This window comes from Octopus sinensis, linkage group LG5, assembly GCF_006345805.1.
Source record: "Octopus sinensis linkage group LG5, ASM634580v1, whole genome shotgun sequence".
Taxonomy (NCBI): Eukaryota; Metazoa; Mollusca; class Cephalopoda; order Octopoda; family Octopodidae; genus Octopus; species Octopus sinensis.
This window is the reverse complement of record NC_043001.1, coordinates 9,748,548-9,765,995: the sequence shown is the minus strand read 5'-3', so window position 1 is coordinate 9,765,995 and position 17,448 is coordinate 9,748,548. Positions and strand designations below refer to the sequence as shown.

Sequence of the window (17,448 nt, the reverse complement as noted above, 5' to 3'; positions counted from 1 at the left end):
ACGTTCTGGGTTCAAATTCCGCCGAGGTCGACTTTGCCTTTCATCCTTTCAGGGTTGATTAAATAAGTACCAGTTACACACTGGGGTCGATATAATCGCCTTAATCCGTTTGTCTGTCCTTGTTTGTCCTCTCTGTGTTTAGCCCCCTGTGGGTAATGAAGGAATGGGTATTTCGTCTGCTGCTACGTTCTGAGTTCAAATTCTGCCGAGGTCGACTTTGCCTTTCATCCTTTCGGGGTTGATAAATTAAGTACCAGTTACGCACTGAGGTCGATGTATTCGACTTAATCCATTTGTCTGTACTTGTTTGTCCTCTCTGTGTTTAGCCCCTTGTGGGTGGTAAAGAAATAAGTACTGCGCAGTGTGGCTGACCCCAAAACCACATGATTACAAAATGAGCTTTTTCACCAAACAACCACATTACATATGTGTGTGTGTGTGTGTCTGGCTGGCTATATATATACATACACACATGCAGAAACACACATGTACCCCCTTCCCTCCTCTCATTTTCTATTCAGTCTTTTTACAACTTAACTTCATTTCATGGCGTCTTCTTTCCTTAGACTGATCTGATGTTAGAATCAAATGCGAAATCTTTCACAATCTCCAAATATTTCCTGTAGCATATTTTCAGGGTTGAATTTTTACACTTTTTTTTTTTTTTTTGTTGAATTAATCGACAAATTTACTCACTGAAATATTTTTATGGAGCAAGTATTTGTTATTTTTTTCTTATATCTTTTCCTATTAAAAACCGGATTTTGATTGGTTAAGAAGTTGACACTTCTCCCATAGCATTTTCTGTCTATTCACACAAGAGTAAAAGAGAAATAGAATAAAAAGACAATAGAAAGACAAAAGGTCTGTTATTCTATGAAGCCTCAGGGAACAAACATATGTTATTGCAAGAAATGTGGCAAAAGGGAATCTACAGATATTGTCTCTGAGATGAGAATTGAAAATATTTATTATTCATATTTCTAACATTGACACAAGGTAATAAAAAGTTGGGGAGAGCTTATAGTCAATTTAATCAACTTTTAACAGTTGTCTGGCTTCTGTTTTAGTAGATTTAGTGGGATGGAAGACAAATTTGATTGAATTTACAGAACATGGAAAATTTGACTAAAAGCCAATCAAACCTCTATATTACCCTAAAAGGATTTCTAACTTTGGCACGAAACCACTTTATTGAGAAAACCACTGGACACAAACCTTGCGCTAGTGACATGAAATGGGCAAAGAAGAGACTAAAACTGCAATGAGTGATTTTGGCTTTTTTTTGTTTAATGTTTCACTCCAAAGGAAATCAGACTGCAGAATTCAATGTATCCAGCTAAAGCTGATAAGTAAAGTTCAATACTAGGGCATCTGTTCATCTATACCCTCCTCTGTTGATAGAAGTATACTCGCAGATCATATTGATAACAGCGACAACACTCTTATATAATCAATCAAAGTCTTCCCTACCTGGTTGTTTAGTTTATTGACCCTATAGAGACCAAAATGCAAAATGCTGGACTTACTGAAATTTGAACATGTAACTAAGGGAATTCTGTCTTGTATTATCTGCTCAAGGACATCTATATAGCTTTTGATATTTGTTGATTTAAATTTTGCATCGTTTATGGTGTCTGCAGAAGAGGAATGGCAAAACCCAGAATCTTTGGTTAGATCTCAAAGACTGGTGTGTGCTGGTGGTGGTGATGCTGCAGCCCCACCAGCACCACCACCATCACCACCATCATCATCATCTCACCCTCAGAACATAGCTGAATACCTGCAACAAAGTCTTCCCTAAAAAGTACATTCAGGGATTGGTACTTCAACAGCCAAAGGCTAGAATGTTGACCCTGAAAGGATTTCAGCTTTGAACGGAAACAGCCGTAAAAAATACAACAAGGCCGTGTAGCCATCTCTTGCCTTGCACATCTCTGCCAAGTCAGGACCGGTCTAATCTGATAAGTCTGGATTTTGAATCTCTTCTCTGTATTTTATCTTCATGATCAAAGAATTTGATTTTACGTGCTTCAGCTCACCTAATTGTTGAAGGAGGCACAAGATCACCTGGGAATATTATTTATCTTGTCTTATCTATGGAGAAGTTCCCATCTCACCTGCTTTAAGAAATTAGATGAAAGTAATGACTTTTAAGAAACATATAAGCTTAGGAGTGGCCGTGTGGTATTAGCATGCTTATGAACCACATAGTTCCAGGTTCAGTCCCACTGCATGGCACCTTGAGAAAATGTCTTCCACTATAGCCTTAGGCCAACCAAAGCCTTGTAAGTGGATTTGGTAGATGGAAACTGAAAGAAGCCTGTCGTATATATATTTATCTATCTATCTATCTATCTATCTATATATATATATATATGAGAGAGAAAGAGATTAATCATTATCATCATTTTAACACCTACTTTTCCACGTTTCAGAATTCAAGGCATATTTCTTGCTGCTAGCTGCCCCTTTTGTTGCCAACTGTCACCTGTTTCCAAGCAAGGTACTTTTTACCTCTGGCCAGATATGTTTTAGCAGAAGTCTGGAGGCAAACAATACCACCTGTGTGGTCGTGATATTCATTTACGACTATTAGGCAAAAAAGAGACAATGAGAGACAGAAACACACACACACACACGATGGACCTCTTTCGGTTTTCTCCCACGAAATCCTCTCACAGATTTTTGCTGGCACTGAGGTTATAGAAAACACTTGTCCAAGGTGCCATGCAGAGGAACTGAGCCTCAAGCCATGTGGTTGAGAAGCAAACTTCTTTACCAGGCAGCCATAGTTTAATGGTGCTGTTATGATCCTTCTCACTCAAAAAAAAAAAAAAATATAGATATTTGCATACAAGATAAAATTCTTCAAACACACAGACACACACACACACAGCATATTGTCCATAATTTTATGTATAGTTTAAAAAAAAGTTTTGGAATGCCTGGCCATTTCTTTGCAAATTATTAGAGATTTAAAGAAAAAAATGAATTCATTACTTTAAACATTTTTTTTCTAAAGCCATGTTTTTGTCTAAAATTACGAATTAATTAATTAATTAATTAATTAATCTGTGATAGAAGTGATTTTGGTGAGTTGCAAAATAATTTTCTTCAAACAATTTTGTCTTTTTTTTGTGTGTGTGTGTGTGTGTGCGGGGGGGGGGGACTTTTATTCATAACATTAAATATTGATGAAAATTATCAAATGCTACAATATCAACAACATTTTAGTTGGCGGCCGAAAATCTGCTTTAAAACCTTGGGGAAAATTTAAATATTTTGCTGTGAATGAGCTCCTTTAATGTAACACTTGATAGCTGTTTTGGTTATTGATTAACCCCTATCTGTGCCCATCCCAGCTTTTGGCCCCAGACACAGCAACGCATTGCTTTTGATTGGTTCCACTTAGTCAGCAAACATCTTAGATTTTGCACAGACCCAGCACTGTAATTCCATTAGTTTGTTTCTGTATGTCAGAGATCATCCAGTCTTTTTTCCCAGATTCAGCAAAGTACCAATATTATCTAATATGTTCTTTTTTAGTTTTTTCTTCTTATGACTGCAGTATATGATTTGAGAAAAATTTGGCTGTTATTTTTAGCAAGTAGTGTGACTGCATAGAAGTTCCTTGGTTTCTCTGTTCACTAAGATGTTGACATGTTACTCATGGGTAGCTTAAATTTATTCAAATTGCTGCAAATGCAATTTTACAAAATAGAAATTAAAAGAATGGCTCTACAAAAGCATCACCGTTTGAATATTTAATTCTTCCCTGAATAATTCTTGTAATTTAAAGAAGAAACAGTAAAAGAATAAAGTAAATTCTTATAACCGTGTAAGAATTCAAATTTAGTCACTGAACAGCAAAGCATTTGGAGAAATGCCACTTGAGGAGAAGTCCTCCATCACTAAGCAGCAGGTAGCAATGATCTTCAACGAAAATGGTTTACGCAAATCCTATACATGTCAAACCATAAAAGAATTCACATAAAACCAGATTCTGCTATTCACCAATTTCTCCCTATTCAAACTTCATTGGATGTGAAATAAAATTGAATGAATAGCTTCCACATAAATGCAAAGGAAAAGTACGAAATTCCATTGTTCTTACTCTCCTGCTTTAAACAAGACTCTCCATACTGCCTTAACTTCGAATTAGTAATGAACGCTTTCCAATGACAATTCGGTAACAATGGCATTATTGTGAGGAAGCTGAGTTAATTGGCCGTATCTACCCTATGTCACTTTGAAACAATAGTCGAAAACTTTTGGGAATCAATCAGTCAGGTGTTGTGGGAATAAAAAAAAAACAAATTTTCAACACAGTAAATATTACATTATTTACTTTATTTACATTTGATGGATATTTGTCCTCATCTTGTTTGTTGTTAACACAACGTTTTGGCTGATATACACTCCAGCTTTCATCAGGTGTCTTGGGGAAATTTCTAACCTGGGTTCTCATTCCTAAGGTATTTTTTGATATTATTATTATTATTATTATTATTCAGGTCACTGCTTAGAATTGAACTCGGAATCTTGGGATTAGTAGCCCATGCTCTTAACCACTACACCATATGCCCACAAGCATATGGCATGGTGGTTAATAATAATAATAATAATAATAATAATAATAATAATAATAATAATAATAATAATAATAATAAAATGCCCTGATGCAGTACCAGGCAGTGGCTCTCATGGCTTCTGATCTTAACTGATTGGAAGTGTTATCATGTACATTGTTTTGTCTTGGTATAAAAGATGGGCTACAGCAAATATTCTGCTCAATACCACAGATTTGCTTGTCAGTTGTTTGACCTTAACCAGTTGAGCATGTCCCTTAGTGGCTGACGATATGTGCATCTCTGATCACGAGCAGAAGTAGTGGGGGAGTATTATAGCCATGTGTTGAGAGGGATTCTTTGGGGTTTGAATAGTTCACCTCTGGAAACATGGGTGGTTCTTTCAACATCCTTAAGCAACCCTTATTCAGGGACCGTTTGAGCGGGATGGGCTACTCAACCTGAAGAAAATTCTAACTGGGCCCCACCTGCAAGGTCATGTGCTGTTTATCTTGATATGAGATCACCATGTCGCGCACATATGGTTGTGATGCATGTGCCTGGTGTACCTTTATCAGACGGGTAGTCATGATGGGTATATTGGGCTTCGTATATTTTACCCCAGTGGCACTTTGATGGCATGAACTGCTCTCTCACTCAATAATAATAATATTAATAATAATAATAATAATAATAATAATAATAACCTCAAAAAATACCTTAGGAATGAGAACCCAGGTTCGAAATTTCCCCAAGTCTCCTAATGAAGGCTGGTGGGTATATCAGTTGAAACGTGTTAACAAACAAGATGAGGACAAATATCCGTCAAATGTAAATAATGTAAATAATGTACATAATTCCTCATCTCTTAAATATAGAACTGTATTAGTTAACTGTTAGTTTTGTAGAAACACTCATTCAACATTTTTTTCATGCATGAATGAAACTGGATGGAGAATTATCCAAAGCTGGATCCTACACTTGGATGCCTTTCTAATTGCTAATGCACCCCTTAAAGGACTTTTTCTGTCCCCATTGTGTGTGCCTGCCTTCTGCCAATTCATTATGAAACAGACTCTCGGGGGAGTCACATATCAGGCATTCAAACAAGGTGGAGTGTATATACATATACACACACAAACACAATGGGCTTTATGCATTTTCCATCCACCAAATTTAATCACAAGGTATTAATTACTTCAGATCTATAGTACAAGGGACTTACCCCAGGTACTATGCACTTGGATTGAACCTGTAACTACATGGTTGCATAGTGAACTTAACTATACAACCACCTATTTCTTAGGTACAGATACGATTGTGCAAAGAAGTTCAGATCTGCCTGCACCTATATTTGTGCATCTCTCTTCCTGTCTAAATGCTTATATTCTCATCTTATATAACAATCAGCATAAATATGTTTAAATTCTCACAAGTAATTGAAAGTGATAAAGATAATTTCCAAGGAATATTTGAGATTAATTTGAAATGACGATAGGAAGAGAGGAAGCTTGATTTATCTACAAAAGGCAAGAGCCAGAATCACAAATATTGTGGTAGTATATGGGGGAAAAAGCTGAGCCAAATAAGATTTTGAAAAATGGTTTTTGAATTAAAATGAAATTTCCGTAATCTAACTCCTTGAGAAACCATCTTTCATTTAATAAAGGAATTACCAAAACTTCAAATGTCATATGAATAAGTGTTTTGTTTTATAGCTACATGAAGAAAAAAAAAACTGGCACTTCAGTTATGATGTGTGTTCCAGTAGATCCAATCAGTGGAACAGCCTGCTCATGAAACGAACCAGCAAGTGGCTGAGTATTCCACAGACATGCATACCCTTAATGAAGTTCTCAGGGAGATTCAGCATGACACAATGAAACAAGGCTGGTCGATGCACACCCCACACACATATGTACTGCAATAACCTGGAATTCAAGGGGCCACAGCTATTTAATATCTTGCCAAAACGTCTGAGAGATCTACATGGAGTAAAGATAGAGGTTTTCAAGAAACAACTTGCCCTCCTGCTGCCCAAGGTCCCAGATGAACCCTACATCGTGGCCAGAAACTCAAGAGAAGGCAGCAATATTAAACTCTGTCCTTCACCAAAAGCCAATCTCAAAAGAATGGCCATTGAAAAGGTGATAACACTGGTGGTGCCCCAGCATGACCTCAGCCTTTAGGGTGAAATGAATAATGATGATCTTCTTTTAGTTTCCATTTATCAAATCCACTCACAAAGATTTGGTTGGTTCTGTGCAACAGAAAAAGACATTTGCCCAAGGTACCACACATTGAGACTGAACCAAGAACCATGTGGTTGGAAAGAAAGCTCCTGGACCACACAGCCATCCATGAACCTACATGTGGCTATAAAATTAGATAACAGACAATAAGTTTGAGATAAAAAAATTTTATGACAATAGAACATGGAAAAGTATTAAAGAAGTTAAAATACTGCCGCAATCTATATTTGAAATGTGTTTAAGAGACAGGTACGAATGTAATGGTCATGGATGGAACAAGAACAAAAACCTTAATATCCTAAATATGGCTTCTTATTTTAAAAAGAATTTAATATTTTTTGTTTCATTTCATGTCTTTTTATTTTAGATTTGGTGACAATAGAAATGCCTTGCTTTATTTTCTTACTGAATAAAGGCCCATTCACAGAAAGCAATGACAACTTGATATGGTAGATTTAAGAGGAAGGAAAGCGAGAGAGAGAGAGAGAGAGAGACAAAGGTGTGTGTGTATATATATAAAATAGAATTGGATAAGAAAAAAAAAAGAAACTAAAATGCAACACTAATCAGTTATAAAGAGAAAAAATAATATCAAAAGAAAACATGACAGGGCAGAAAATTGAAATATCAGTCAAAGGAACAATAAAAAGGTGGGTGGGAAGAAGACTCCCATAAGAATTATGAGAGTATTCACTTGCCAAGAATTTAATAACATCACCAGTATCATCAGTTATACGTGTGCGTGGGTATATATATATGTGTGTGTTTGTGTGTGTGTGAGAGAGGAAGAAAGGAGTGATGTGTTGTATGTATAAATGTAGAGATAGTGTAGTGTGTGTGTGTGTGTCATCCGCAGAGCTTCAAATTCTAAGTGTAGGTGAGGAGAAAATAATTATTTCAGTGGTTGTTCCTTGTGGTAAAAGACCTTGAATATAACATGATGAGATCTTGTTGACAGCCATATTGGTACAGTACTGGCTTCAAGAAAATGATATAATGGACACACACACACACACACACACATACGCACACTTTCTGTGTATGTGAGCACCTATGTGTGTGTGTGTGTGTGTGTGTGTCTGTGTGTTAACACGTGTAAGCAATATGTATGTGATTGTCTTGCTTTCTCTCTCTTTTTTATATCTGTATGTCTGTACAGTTGTTTGTCTGTGTGTATGCGAATTTTTATTTTCATCCTTTTTTTTTGCTCCCCTCCCCTTTGACAGGTCAAGAGAATAATTGTGAATGAAAAGAGCAGTGGATTAAGTTGGAACGATTCATTTGGTAATTCAATTCTTGAGAAAGAAGCCTATCAATCGAAGAATTGACAGCGAATGGAAGTGATTAACTTTTTTTTTTAACCCCAAATCTACTCCTTGAGCAATACACACACCACACACGTGTATGTGTGTATATATGTCTATATACATATATATATACACACATACATATGTACATACCAATATATCTAAACCTACACACATATGCATATACATAATATATATATAAAACATATATATATGTATATGTACACACATACACTCACATATACTCACAAACATATACACGTACATATATATGCCCATACACACTATAAAGAAAGAGAACAAATGGAAACTGAGTAGTTGCAAAAGTATCTTCTGTTAAACGAAAATATATTCTCTCTCTGTGTTCTTGTATTGTACCAATATCTACAAGATCTGCTATCTTAGCAATCTTTCCGCCACCCCGCCCACCCATTCTCTCCAGCTCCGCTCCCAATCTTACATCTTGTGTCTGTAAAAATAAACTTCTAAAACGATGGCCGATTTAGTAACAGCCATAATATCTCTCGTCACCACTACAAATCAGATGTGTCATCGCTACTCAGATAATTCCTGCTTCGGCAGGAGCCCAGCCATAGTTCTTTCTCCTTTTATGCGGAAGCAGTTAGCACTTATAGACTGCTGTAACACTCGAACCAAACCAGAAATACAAACATATTGATTTGTGCAAAAGATGAAGCAAAAACAAACAAGTATCACCATAACAATTTATAAAATTTTCACACAATAAAACAATTCATTTCAAAGTAAGATAACAAATTGAAATGCAACAAATGAAATAATATATAAATAAATAGATATAATACATAAATTAATAAATAAATCCAGCCAAAAAATTTGATGAAAATTGTTTTCAAATCTCAGTGCAAAGTTAGAGCAAAATATCAGATCTTACAATTAATTAATTTGAAAGTATCCAGTTTGATTGTTTTGGAACTTAGCAAATTTATTTCATAAGATTACTCATAATTTTTTAGTTTTCTCTCTACTATGAAAGGTTTTAAAATCTTAGTTGTATTAGATAAATAGCCCTCTGACAATTAACTCACCGATTTTCTTTAAAATTTCCAATTTTTTTTTTTGGGTTTTGGTTTAAAGTTTTGGAAAGGAACCATATTTAGTTCAGAGACTAATTTTTTTTTATTTGAAAGTTCTGTTCCAGTTAGTCATGGAAGTTCATTTCTAATTTCATTTAGAAGACAGATTTAAGCTGAAATTAATGAGGAATAATCTTTAACTCTTGATACCATTCCACCTGAGACCACCCTATTGGTTCTGTGATAAAAACTTCCTATTCTAAAGAAATCTAAATTAAAACTTTCTGTCATGATGCCATATTAATTTATGTTCCAAACATCAGATTAATAAAGACAAGAATTATTTTTCTAAATTCTTCAATATTTTCAAAATTAATTCAAATAAAAGCATTGTCTTTCAACAGACATAGGATAACAATAACAGTAAAGCGATCTAAATGAAAACTTTCTTTTCAAAGTCCATATGTTCCAGACATTGCATTGATAAAGAGAAAAGTTATTTCACCATTTGTTCATCATCTCCAAAAGAAATCGAAGCCAAGGTAGTGTTTGGAAACCGAATACAAATTGTGCAGCAAAATTGAAATATTATATAAAAGAGTTGGAAAAAATTTAACCCAAAAGTCAGACACATAAAAATAGTTAAATATGTGATTGGTGTTATTTTTTTTTATTAATCCTTTTTGCCCCTTGTGGAGCATAGGGCCGGTTTCCCGTTTTCCTTGGCATACAGGTTCCCCACCTGGGTGGGACACCGGTCCATCGCAGGTGAGCTGCAAGATGCAGGAGGAAAGAGTGAGAGAAAGTTGTGGCGAAAGAGTCAGCAGAAGTTCGCTATTACCTTCTGCCAGAGCCGTGGGGAGCTTAGGTGTTTCTCTCATAAACACACACATCGCCCAGTCTGAGATTCGAACCCGCGATCCCTCGACCGCGAAATCTGCTGCTCTAACCACTAGACCATGTGCCTCCACTGATTGGTGTTAGAAAAGGCATTAAGAATATGAACCTGTTCAAACCTATTTCTGCAACTTTAAACTTTGTTACACGTTTCAACAGGACTGTTTAGATAGCACGATGGTGATAATAATAATAATAATAATAATAATAATAATAATAATAATAATAATAATGGTTGTTATTGTTTCTCAGACATATCAAATTTGTGTAATTAGGAGAAAAATTATCATAATCATTGTCAGGATTGTTATCACCATTATCACACTTTCTGCATATTTCCCATATGTCTGAGAAATAGTAAATTATCACATGATGATAATCATCAGAATCAGCAGATAGACGACAGGATGGCAATGATGATGATAGCAGCTTTATGTATTCATACAATATATTCCAGGAAGGAAAGCTATTTGACATACAGACACACATATATATCATGTGAGCATGGAAGGCAGACATTAAACGATGATGATGATTTATATCTATCTATCTATCTATATATATATCTATATATATATCTATATATATATCTATATATATATATATATTATATATATATATATATCTATATATATATATCTATCTATATATATATATATCTATATATATATATATATCTATATATATATATATCTATATATATATCTATATATATGTATATATATATATTTATATATATATGTATATGTATGTATGTATGTATGCAGCATGTATGACTGAAAATAAAATAAAAATATTTAAAAATAAAATATAAAAATAATAAATGCAATGGGAAGGAATATTAAAATAAGGAACAAAATTGAATTTAAATTCTCTGGGCAAACAAATTCTGCTTTAATATTTATATAGTTTTTTAATATTTATTTTTAACTGTCATTGGTAAATATTATAAAAATGATTATTTGAAAAATATCATCCCTAAGCAAAAATTGCAAAGACAAAGTGCCAAGCAAGTAAAATGTTTTATTCTAAAATCATCTGTATTCATTTTGAAGATATATACAGGTGAGGTGGGGTTGGGTCTGTGAGTGATGAGGACTAAACTCCTATGTCAATTAAATATTTATAGCCCTGGGTAGTTCAGTTGCTTAATAAAATGGAAACAATAGAAAAGTCTCAACAAGTCTCCATAAAATAACAAGGATTGCAGGAAATATTATAGCACAATCTGACAATTTAATATTTTAAAATTCCATAAAAATTAATCATCTTAATGCATATTTATCTGTTAAGCAAAAATTAAATAAAATACAAACAGAAATAGATAACAGAACGAATAAATGAATTCATTCAAATCTCAAATGGTTGTCTTAAAATGGAAAATTCTGTTGATATTATTCTATCGAGTTGAGGTAAGCAGTGCAACGTAGTGTATTACAGCAGTAAATTCTCGACAAACAATCTGGCTTCCATTACAAACTGAAACTGCATTACCTCACTCACATTTACTAATGTCCCAGTGGAGGCATGAACGTCAGAAATTTTCTTTTCGCTTCATTACAAAAATCTATGGTTTAACGTTTAGTTAAAAAAAAAACACACACACAAAAACAAAGCAACACTTTGGTACATTCCATTCTTTTATTCTAACTGGAGTAAAAGAGCTAGTGCAAAAGGTAAAGAGACAATGATGGATGTACGACTAGTTGTTGCATGTTATGTTTTGTTACTGGGAGTTGGTTGCTTGTCTAAGTCCTTCACCGTTCCACATGAAGATAGATGACTAGGAATTTGGGTTTTTCAGTCTAATAACTAACGAGATTTATTTTACTTACTAGCACTGTCTTAATGACTATACTACCTACTATCGCCACCGATACCATGGCCACCACCACTACTGACTGCTGCTGCTATGAAAACAACTACCTCCTCCACTACCACCACTATCAGTACTATTATCTCTGCACCGCCACCGCCATCACCATCATCATCATCATCATCACCATCACCATCAATATCCTCACCTTCCTAATCATCAACACCACCCCACCATCACCATCCTCACCATCATCATTATCATCACCACCACAACCATCACCACTATCACCATCATCACTACCATCACCACTGTCTTTACTACTATAACCACCACCACCACCACCACCGTCTGGCAGTCTTGTTGCTCTGACTACTGAACATCTTTTGATTAACATAACACATGATAATTGGGTACAGCTATGAGTGCGCAATGCATGTGCAGAGGTTGAGATGTTTGAGTTGTGGTGCAACGATTCAGTTGAATGTGGGATCACGCTGGAGATAAGGTGGACTCCTGCAGCAGGGGTAGAAGGGATTGGCCTGTTTTAGGGGCTGCTAGGGGTTTACGATGACTGGTGGTGGTGGGAGGGGAAGTTGTGTGTGTGTGTGTATGATCAAGTATTTGTGTGTGTGATCGAGTGTTTGTGTATTTGTGTGTGATCGAGTGTTTGTGCGTGTCTATGTGTGTGTATGACCAAGTGTTTGTCTATGTGTGTGTGATCAAGTGTTTGTGTGTATGTGTGTGTGTGTGTGTGATTCTTAATTCAAGGGGTAAGCATGACCAAATAGGTTTGCCTTGCAAACGTGAGGCCACCGGTTCAATTCCACTGCACAACGTCTTGAGGTTAATGCTTTCCTCCACAGACACAGGTTGATGCTAGCCTTCTACCCAAGTTCACCTTAAGTGACACCAGTCCTATCTGAGAAATACATTAACCCTTTTGATACCAAACCGCCCGAGACCTACCCCTAATTCTTATATACCCTCATTTTAAAGTCATCTAAATTAAAACTCACCCTCAAAATCCTGTGGTAATCTATGTTCCAAAATCCAGTTTAACAATGACAAATTTATTTTACAAAATTCTTCATTAGTTTTAAAGTCAATTAAAACAAGAACTCTCAGAGAGTGCAAACCTCTGCCAAGGCAACACCAACATCCGTGGAGGCACAATGGTTAGGGCAGCGGACTCACAGTCATAAGAACACGGTTTCAATTCCCAGACGGCAAGCTGGCTGAAACGTTAGCACGCTGGGCGAAATGCGTAGCCATATTTCATCTGCCGCTACGTTCTGAGTTCAACTTCCGCCGAGGTCGACTTTGCCTTTCATCCTTTCGGGGTCGATAAATTAAGTACCAGTTATGCACTGGGGTCGATGTAATCGACTTAATCCGTGTGTCTGTCCTTGTTTGTCCCCTCTATGTTTAACCCCTTGTGGGTAGTAAAGAAATAGGTTTCAATTCCCAGACTGAGCCTTGTGAGTGCTTATTGAGTAAAAACACCTAAGCTCCACGAGGCTCTGGCAGAGGAGGGTGGTGAACCCCGCTGTACTCTTTCACCACAACTTTCTCTCACTCCGTCTTCCTACTTCTGCCACAAAGTAGAGGAACCATGGTGTAACCCACTATGGTGTGGTAAACTTTGCTGCCTTACGTTATCTTAGTAATAATATTTATTTTACTTAAATTCTTTATTATTTCCAAAATTAATTGGAACAAGAGTAGAATATTTCAAAAGAAATGTGTTAGCGAAAACATAAAGTACATAGCTGTCTGTGAAGAACTTGGCCGTTTTTACTCAATAATAAGCCAGGAGCATTCACAGACAACTTCTTACGAGGGCTCAAAGCATCTCATGGCCTGAATACAAGACAAGGGATACATTCCACCCATCTCTATTACAGTTACTCAAAGCTGGGAAGAGTTTGCTGGTCAGATTTAACAAATAAATAAAAAAAAGACACACACACACACACACACACACACACACACACACACACACACACACACACACAAGGTCTTTAGCATTAGATGTACTTCAGTTATGAATTAAGCTCTTGCAATTTAAAGATTTGCATTCAGTAATTGTGATGATAATCAATACAAACATACATACATAATATATACATAATATACATCAACACATACATACATACACGCACACACACACACATACATACATGATTGTGGATATTGGAAAGTTCAATGCCTCTGTGTGACTAATAGGTTTGTCCTGGACTACTTTGCAAATGTATTGAATTCTCTCTTTGATGTAGTCATATGAGAGAGAGAGAGAAAGAGAGAGAGAGAGAGAGAGAGAGAGAGAGAGAGAAAGTGAAGGATATTAAAAAAAGACAGAGAAAGAGAGAGAGTAAGTAGTCTGTTACATTGTGGATAGCATTAATTTTTTTTTCCTAATTTGTTCCATTCTGTACCCAGAACCTGATAAGGAAAGGGTGGGGTTTATTGATCTGATGTATCTACTCGTGTCTCTTTGTACAAGACAGTTCTTCAGTTTATTCTTGCTATCAGAGCCAAGGCCATGCTACAGCCTTCATATTCAGTGTTATGTGTATTAATTTTTTTTCCCTCCTCTTTGTGCTGTGTAAACACTGGTATCTCATACTATCACATTCTACATTCATGGGTTTTGTATTCAGCCTTTGGACTGCAGCTATTCAGGAGGGGGCCCACCCCCACCTTCAAATGGTTCCCTGACAGATATGATTAGTATACATACATGCATATATACATACATACATAGATATATATGTGTGTGTGTGTTGGTATACATATAATGGATACCCTTTCTAACATAAAGGCTATTTGCCAACATAATGTGGTTGTCCTGGAAGGGACAATGTTACTGCTATTTAACCCCAGGAAGCATCATTTCCAGCTGGCTATACGACACAATATCTGTGTCCTTATATTTTCGAACAGAGAGCTCAGCAATATATATATATAGGGAGAGTTTACGGAAAAAAACAAAAGACGAAGACAGGTGGTGTACAAAGCAAACGGATATATTAGTATAACGCTCAGGAATAGAAAATAAATTTCTATTTCTTAATATATATATATATATATATATATATATATATATATTAATCAACTGAAATTGTGAGGATGATCTGGTTCTTGACTGAAGATAAAAGGCTTTGAATGACCCATCCATGTTTTTTGTATCGTCTATCTAGATGTTTTGTTGTCCCTTTTTGTATCACTTAGTTGTCCGGATGTTTTGCGTTCTTGTCCCATTTTGTATTTTATTTTATTTTATATATATATATAATAGAAATATGTTTCAAAAAGAAAATAGAAACAACACGTGGAAAAGATATGAGGAAACTAAGAAGAAAATAAGCGAAATTGCACATGGAATATAAAAAAAATAAAGGCTTTTTTTATGAAAAGTAGCAATAAATAAATACAATTAGATGAAGTGAGGTAGAATTAAGAGGAATTAAATTCATTATTTTGAATTGTTAAAGAGATTCAAAGACGAACTGGTATCGTCATTGCTGTTCACAGATATTGTGTCATATAGGCAGCTGGAAATGATGTAGCATTCGTCCCTTCCAGGACAGTCACATTATGTTAGCAAATAGCTTTTACTTTAAAGAACTGTTACTGAATATCTCTCTTTGAGGGATTTAGAAATAACAATATTTCTATCCTCTTTCTAATGCCAACCACTTTACATTCTGTATAGTGAGTGGCATTAGAAAGGGTATCCTGTTATAAAAACTGTGCTGAAGCAGGAATTGGAACTTGGAGCAGTCATCTGACTCATTGCTTCCCCACAGACTTTCCAATCATGTTAGAATGGAAAATGGACGTTTCCCATACACACACACACACACACATTATCCCTTTGTACTCTGCCTCTTCCATCATGGTGTCTGTCTTAAGAGAGCTTGATGCCAAATCTTTCCATATTCATTCACTATGTCTGCCATCCCTCAATCTTCCCTCTATTATGTCACTTCATTCATATCTATTACTCTCACTTCTCATCAACCATCTTTATTCCTCTCTCTCATCCTCTCTCTCTCTCTCTCTCTTACCAAAATTCATTTTTATTACTTGGCTCTCCATCCCCCCAGCTGATACTGGTTTTCTGCCAGGTTCATTCTGCTTACCAACAACCATGAAACCACTGTCAGTCTTTCTTTGCTCTATCTCCTACCATCCACTTGTTCCTATCACACACACACACACACACACACACACACACACACACGTTCTCTCTCTTTCTCTCTCAATTGTTTTGTCAGTCAGGTTTACCTTAAACAAATGGAGACAGAGTCAAGAAGATCCTCCAAGTCATGCAGGAGACAAGGCAACTTCTTTAATGCTGGTGCCATGATAAAAATGGATGAAAGACAGAATGAAATGCAGCAAGAATTAAACTGACCATGTAAAGAGGTGGAACTAAAAATCATAGAATCTTTAATTGAGCGCTTTACCATTTTCACTCCATGTTTTCTTATTTTATGAATTCTGTAATATGTTTTAAGTAATATCTATAGGGAAAGAGTGTGTGAGAAAGAATGAGAGAGGATAGAAGTGATAGAGAGAGATAAAGACGGAGAGAACAAGAGAGAGAAAGAGAGAGCAGAAGAAAGAAAGAAAGAAAGAGGAAGAGAAAGAAAGAGAGATGCAGCTGGTTACATTATTAGATCGAAAGTAAAGAATGAAACGATATTTCAGAAAGCTACATGTGATTATTGCACTGGTAACTGGAGTTGATCTCTTTTATGGAAAGCGAGATGCTTGTTCCTGAATCCATGATTGAAATTCTTCAGCAGCTGTTGGGGTGTGATGAGAGAAAATGTGATTGTGGTGTTGTCAGATGAGAATATCATGTGTAAAATGTGCAGAAAAGTTGTGATTCGGAGCATATAGATGTTGAAAGGGGTGGTTGATTAGACCGATCAATGTGTAACCATGTTAGCGAAACCAATGATCTGGGAGAAATTCTGCAGTTAAATCATCATACACAGGCCTGGCATCCCATAATATGTAAGATTATGAAAACTCAGATATAAATAGGTTTCTCTCTTTGTAAGAACATAAGAGATTTAATTGGCACACTTTCAGCTACATTAGGTCTAAAGAAGAAAAAAAAATATATTTGTTTCTGGCTTCAAAGAAATAACAAGAGGGAATATGTTATATTTCCTCTCCCATTTCAACCACGAAATATTGAATTTGGAAATCTGTTTGCTACTTGAAACCAAATGATTCTAGTATTAGATTTAGCCGAAAACTTAAGACTTCAATAATCTATTAGACTATGCTTCAGAATCCAACAAGAAATGGAGCTCCAGTTTGGAAATATGTGCTGATAAAATGCGAAAAGTATATTAAAGAGATCTATGCTATGACGCTATGAAGATTCAATTCAAGTTTGGGGTTTTCAAGAGCAGTAGTTTACAGTCAGCAGTGTGTGGTTCTAAATCTAAAATCCTCGCCACTGCTTTCGACTATCTGTGACTTTGCACCCAGCATCAGGAATGATATCTATAACTGATCAATAAT

General features: G+C 35.7%; 1 long non-coding RNA gene across 1 annotated transcript; it reads left to right on the top strand.

The window, feature by feature from the left end:
• The first annotated feature begins 3,914 nt into the window (after positions 1-3,914).
• Positions 3,915-15,574, top strand: LOC118763474. The gene is made up of 3 exons (XR_004999233.1): positions 3,915-3,925; positions 14,274-14,276; positions 15,471-15,574. It is a non-coding gene; the product is annotated as an uncharacterized LOC118763474 (long non-coding RNA).
• Positions 15,575-17,448: the final 1,874 nt, after the last annotated feature.